The 6,168-nt window shown below is 50.2% G+C and overlaps 2 long non-coding RNA genes across 4 annotated transcripts in view; one reads left to right on the forward strand and one right to left on the reverse strand.

The window, feature by feature from the left end:
- Positions 1 to 431, forward strand: part of LOC112075140 (uncharacterized) — a 5,402-nt gene extending 4,971 nt beyond the window's left edge. For 2 of the 3 annotated variants that reach the window (XR_011477247.1, XR_011477248.1), the window contains 2 exons: positions 257 to 300; positions 351 to 431. This is a non-coding gene — a long non-coding RNA (uncharacterized lncRNA). The other variant, XR_011477250.1, reaches the window with a different exon arrangement.
- Positions 432 to 542: 111 nt separating this feature from the next.
- Positions 543 to 6,140, reverse strand: LOC112075141 (uncharacterized). The gene is made up of 2 exons (XR_011477251.1): positions 5,213 to 6,140; positions 543 to 936 (listed from the first exon to the last, which is right to left on the reverse strand). It is a non-coding gene; the product is annotated as an uncharacterized lncRNA (long non-coding RNA).
- Between the last annotated feature and the right edge of the window lie 28 nt (positions 6,141 to 6,168).

Below are 6,168 nucleotides of genomic sequence, written 5' to 3' on the forward strand. Positions count from 1 at the left end.
TCAGGGTGAGCAGAGTGGCTGTCAACTAGAGGCAGTGGAGAGCAGAGCTGTCTGTCAAAACTAGAGGTCAGGGTGGAGCAGAGCTGTCTGTCAAACTAGAGGTCAGGGTGGAGCAGAGCTGTCTGTCAAACTAGAGGTCAGGGTGGAGCAGAGCTGTCTGTCAAACTAGAGGTCAGGGTTAGAGTCAGGGTGGAGCAGAGCTGTCTGTCAAACTAGAGTCAGGTGGAGCAGAGCTGTCTGTCAAACTAGAGGTCAGGGTGGAGCAGAGCTGTCTGTCAAACTAGAGGTCAGGGGTTAGAGGTCAGGGGTGGAGCAGACTGCTCGTGTCAAACTAGAGGCAGGGGTTAGAGGTCAGGGGTGGAGCAGAGCTGTCTGTCAAACTAACTAACTGAAATGACATTTCCCCAAGGCAATAACATACTGAACATTCATAAGAGTGTGTGTGTTTAAACCGTTTAACAGTAAAGTAACAACTGTGGCGTTTGTGTAAGTGTGTACGTCTGTAAGCGGTGTGTGTTTGGGTGTAAGCAGTAAGTGTGTGGTCTGGGCTCCTGTCCTCCAGGCTGAAGAATATTTCCGTAGGAAACAACATCTCATTGGCTCATCAGCTCAACCCATCAGCAGCCAAGGAACCAAGAGCCCCGGGATGCGCCCCCAAAGTTCTGAGGACCCCCCAAACTGACACTGTGCAGGAAGGGGGTTGGGGTGTGTGTGTGCCAGGGCGGAGGGTCAGAGATCAGATGGGTGGTAGAATCCTCGTGGGGGGAGTGGTGTGTTCCGTGGTAATGAGAGTGAAGTGCGGTTGGCTGCAGAGGGAGGTGGGAGGGTCTAAACCTCTGCTCCCTGCAAGCCGATTCGCTCCTGGTCCTGTCAGTCAGTGCTGGGCTTCATCAGAGAGAAGGCAAATATGTTGAAGTGATCGCTGAGCTGGTGCACCTGGAGAGAGGAGAGGAGAGGAGAGGAGAGGAGAGGAGAGGAGAGGAGAGGAGAGGAGAGAGAGGAGAAGGAGAGGAGGAGGAGAGGAGAGGAGAGGAGAGAGGAGGGTGGAGGAAGGAGAGAGGAGAAGGGAGGGGAGGAGAGAGGAAGGAGAGAGAGAGAGGAGAGGAGAGAGAGGAGGAGAGGAGAGGAGAGGAGAGGAGAGAGGAGAGAGAGAGGGAGAGGAGAGGAGAGGAGAGGAGAGGAGGAGAGGAGGAGAGAGAGAGGAGAGGAGAGAGAGAGGAGAGGAGAGGAGAGGAGAGGAGAGGAGAGGAGAGGAGAGGAGAGGAGAGGAGAGGAGGAGGAGGGAGAGGGAGAGGAGGAGGGGTGAGAAAGGAGAGAGGGAGGAGGTGAGGAGAGGAGAGGAGAGGAGAGAGAGAGAGAGAGAGAGGAGAGGAGAGGAGAGGAGAGGAGAGGGAGAGAGAGGAGAGGAGAGGAGAGGAGAGGAGAGGAAGGAGAGGAGAGGAGAGGAGAGGAGAGGAGAGGAGAGGAAGAGGAGGAGAGGAGAGGAGGAGAGAGAGGAGAGGAGAGAGAGAGAGAGGAGAGAGGTGGAGGAGAGGAGAGGAGAGGAGAGAGGAGAGGAGAGAGAGGAGAGGAGAGGAGAGGAAGAGGAGAGGAGAGGAGAGGAGAGGAGAGAGAGAGGAGGAGCAGAGAGAGGAGGAGGAGAGAGAGAGGAGAGGAGGAGGGGGTGGAGGAAAGGAGAGAGAGGAGTGGAGGTGGAGGAGAGGAGAGGAGAGGAGAGAGAGAGAGGAGAGAGAGAGAGAGAGAGGAGAGGAGAGGAGAGGAGAGGAGAGGAGAGGAGAGGAGAGGAGAGGGAGAGAGAGGAGAGGAGAGGAGAGGAGAGGAGAGGAGAGGAGAGGAGGAGAGGAGAGAGAGAGAGGAGAGAGAAGAGAGGAGAGGAGAGAGGGTGGAGGAGAGGAGAGGAGATAGGGAGGAGGAGAGGAGAAGAGGGTGGAGGAGAGGGTAGATGGAGGAGAGAGGATGGAGAGAGCGTGTCATTTACTTACAATGGCTAAATCTCAAACCGAGCATTTGGCCACTGAGCCATTTATTGATTGGTCACTATGAGCTGATGTGTTCCATAGTGATCAAGTCTGCCACTGTGGGCAAAATGAAAAATGTGTTTCCTAGGTAACCATGTAACTCTGAAGCTAGCTGTGCTATGTTGCTAACTAGGTAGGTATAGTCCTTGCTTATATATATCTGGCCATGCTAGCAAGATGTTGAAGAAGTTTAATTATAATTCTCACCACGATGTAACTACCGTTACCCCATACTGCCAGTACCAGTAGCCACGTTTTTAGCTTACTAGCTAGCTAACTGGTTAGCATCGTCATTCACTAGCATAACAATAGGCTAGCTAGCTAAATTCTCACCTTGCTTGCCATGACATCAGCTACTAGCAAGCTAATCAAACAACCTTGCTAGCTAGGATGCAGCTAGTGAGCTTTCAATAATGTGTCAATACGAGCTGGCTAGCTAAAACCCCTGCTAGCTAAAGTTAGAAGGCAATGGAGCTTCATCTGGTCTTTTAAAATGGCGGAGGGGGAAGGCTAACTGAGGTATTAGTGAAAGGGGGAGATGTGTTGTGTTGGGAAACGCAACTGTTTTCACCCGACTTGTCCAACTTATCACCTTTAACAGTTTAAAGAGTTTCTTAAATGTGTCATTACATGCCTATTTGAAGGTTTGTGTCAAATTGAATCTGGTTTTTAGGGCGGGGCTAAAGTTCAGAAGTGAACAGCGGCTGTCGCAGCTTTTGAGAGTCACGATGGCTCGCAGTGATGACGCAAACAATGAATGCATTCAGTTGTACAGTTGACTAGGTACCCCCCTTACCCTGTCTCCCCCCCCTTACCCTGTCTCCCCCCCCCCCCCGGTTCCCTGTCCCCCCTTACCCTGTCCCTGTCCCCCTTACCCTGTCCTGCTCCCCCTTACCCTGTCCCTGTTCCCTGCCTCCCCTTACCCTGTCCCTGGTCCCCTTCCCCCCTTACCCTGTCCCCCCACTCTCTCTCTTTTTTTTTAATCTGCGAGAGAAGCGCTACACCTGGTGGAGAGAGGCTGTATGGCACACGTGTTGCATAATGCRTGCCGTACGTTACGTCGTGATACGTCACAATGTAAAGTTGCTATTTTCTCTGGTTCTCGTGTCATTTCAGGATTATATTAATAAAGTCTGATTTAATAAAGGTTAAAGGGTACAAGACTGTGTACATATCTGTCTGTGTTGGCAAAATCACTACATATCCACATCAAGCCGGAAAGGCTGCCCGTGGTCACAGTTCTAACACCAGTTAAATACGTCACGCTGATGACGCCGGTGGATCTAACGGGGGAACTCTCACTGAATTTGGATCTGCGTTAAGTAGCAATGACATCCTTCGCCACCAACACAACACATCATTTTCAAGTTTCTTTCCAGCTAATTTCTTTGTTATTTCTTAGTTGTATAACTAGATGACTTTTGAAGGGTGCTGTATTTATGAAGTTTGGCAATGAGGATGGAAAGTAGTTCAGCTAGCCAGCTAGTTTACCCGGAGGAAAACAAGCTCGGGCCTAGTGCAAATGTGTGCCAGCTGGGTGCACATGCAAACTCAAATTCAGGAGACAGATTGTAGTTCCTATGCCCTGATATCAGGAGCTGGCAGCAAAAGGTTACATTAAACAATTCAGAGACTGAAACTAATTTATCAGATTACATATTTATGGAGAGCAAATTGACATACAATCCCAAAAATCAGCTGTAACTGTCAATATCAAAATAAAGCGTAAAACGATGTTTGAGTGAACCCTGGATACAGAAAATGTCTGGTGAACTTCAGGACACAGTCTATAGACGGGTGTACAAACAGAGCAGCAGGGAAAACACACATGTAAAAATCCAACACATCATTTAGTTGCTGTTTGTTTTAGCTCTGGAAGAGCTAGTCAACGCGACAGTGGTGAAAGCGGGGCGGGGGACAGAGTTTTCTGTCATTTATCTTCATTATTAGAATTGTTTTGGGAAAACGTGGCTGGTAATAGTAGAACATTCACCACAGCTGGTCCACACATTGTTTTATTTCCCATCCTGCTCACCACTGTAGCGTTTCTGTCCTTGTGTGGTGTGTGTCGTTGTGATGTGTGTGTGTGTGGTGTGTGGGTGTGTGTGTGTGTGTTGTGTGTGTGTGTGTGTGTGTGTGGTGTTGTAGAGTACTCACCACTGGACACTTGTAGGAGCGTGTTGGTTCGTGTGCTGTGTGTGTGTGTTGTGTGGTGTGTGTGTGTGTGGTGTGTGTGTGCTTGTATAGTCACCACTACCAGCCGGTATGAGCAGGTTGTCCTGCTAGTCCCATGGGTGGAAGGCTCGTCTGCTGTCCTCTAGGTCGTGTTGTGTGTGTGTGGGTGTGCAGTGTGTGTGTGGTGATCCACGTGCTGTAGCGTGTGTGGGGTGTGTGTGTGTGTGTGGTGTGTGTGTGTGTGTGGTGCTGCATGTGTGTGTGTGTTGTGCTGTGTACTCATCCAACTCGACACTGTAGCGGCTGAGAGTGTGTGTGTGTGGTGGTGGTTGTGGTGTGTGTGTGTGTAGTGTCAGTGTCCTGCATCTCCGAGTGTGGTGTGGGGTTCTTTTGTGTGTGTGTGTACTCACCACTGACACTGTAGCGTGTGTGGTGTGTTGTGTGTGTGTGTGTGATGTGTGGTGTTCTGTGTGTGTGTGTGTGTGTGTGTGTGTACTCACCACTGCACTGGTTAGCGGTGGTGGTGTGTGTGTGGTTGCCTAGGTGTTTGTAGTGTGTGTGTGTGGTGTGTGGTGTGTGTGTGTACTCACCACTGGACACTGTAGCGTGTGAGTTGTGTGTGTAGTGTGTGTGTGTGTGTGGTGTGTGGGTTGTGTACTGTGTTGTGTGATGGTGTTGTTGTGTTGTGCTTGGTGTTGTGTGTGTGTGATGAGTGTTGTGTGTGTAGTGGGTGTGTGTGTTTCACCACTGACACCTTGTAAAGCGTTTGTGTGTGTGTGTGTGTGTGTGTGTGTGTGTGTGTGGTGTATAGGACTGGTGGTGTTGTCCAGCCTAGTGTGTCTGTTCTCCACCTACTGACACTGATAGCGTTGACGGATGAGACAGGGGTGTCCTGTCTTAGTCTCATTGTGTGATGTGTGTGTGGTTGTGTGGTGTGTGTGTGTGTGTGTGTGTGTACTCACCACTGACACTGTAGCGTGTGTGTGTGTGTGTGTGTGTGTGTGTGTGTGTGTACTCACCACTGACACTCCGTAGTGTATGTGTGTGAGTATGACGATGGCCGTCCACACGTAGATCAACAGCGTCTCGTTAGCAACCAGCCCTGTAACCGCCAACAACACCACCGTCGCCATGGGAACCAACAGCCAGCTCAGCGGTTGGCAACGGGTGTTACTCATCTGGCACACGATCAGCTTACACTGCAGACACACACACACACACACACACACACACACACAGACTTAGCAGTTATGTAGTTCATATCGTTTTTAGTTGAGAGCAGGGAACTTTAAATGGGGGCCACAAAAACCTAAGCTCATCATGAGGGGCTGCTGTGGCTCGTGGGTCTGCGTACTCGTGGGTCTGCGTACCCGTGGGTCTGCGTACCCGTGGGTCTGCGTACCCGTGGGTCTGCGTACCCGTGCAGTCAGAGCCGGCCCTAGCCTTTTGGCCCCCTACCTTGGGAGCCAAACATTTCAGCCACCCTCTTGGCAGCAAGGAACAAAATATACGTTTTAGAGTTCATTTCCTGCAATTCTAGACATTTTACCATGGTGTGTAGCCAAAATGTTGCAGTTTTATAACTCGTTTAATGGAAGTCATTTTGCCGAGGTACGGAGAGTAAATGAATAGTTTTACAGCTACATTTTGCATAGGGTGGTGAGAAAAGCAGCAGTTAGGAATAAGACATCTGACAGAGTGACAAGTACATTCAATGGGGGCCCCCCGGTCAGTAATTCAACCAGGATTACTACAACTTTACATAGCTGGCAGCTAGACTTCATCGTTTATTTTATACGTAGCTGTCAGGGACTGACAGAAGAGAAAATCTGCTGATGCACAACCACATTCCAAGATGGAACCTCGTGTATTCTACTATTCTAACTCAAGATCCCAAGGGCCTGTAGACAGGAGAGGGCCTGTAGACAGGAGAGGGCCTGTAGACAGGAGAGGAGAGGGCCTGTAGACAGGAGAG

The sequence above is a fragment of the Salvelinus sp. IW2-2015 genome, unplaced genomic scaffold (genome assembly GCF_002910315.2).
Source record: "Salvelinus sp. IW2-2015 unplaced genomic scaffold, ASM291031v2 Un_scaffold2999, whole genome shotgun sequence".
Taxonomy (NCBI): Eukaryota; Metazoa; Chordata; class Actinopteri; order Salmoniformes; family Salmonidae; genus Salvelinus; species Salvelinus sp. IW2-2015.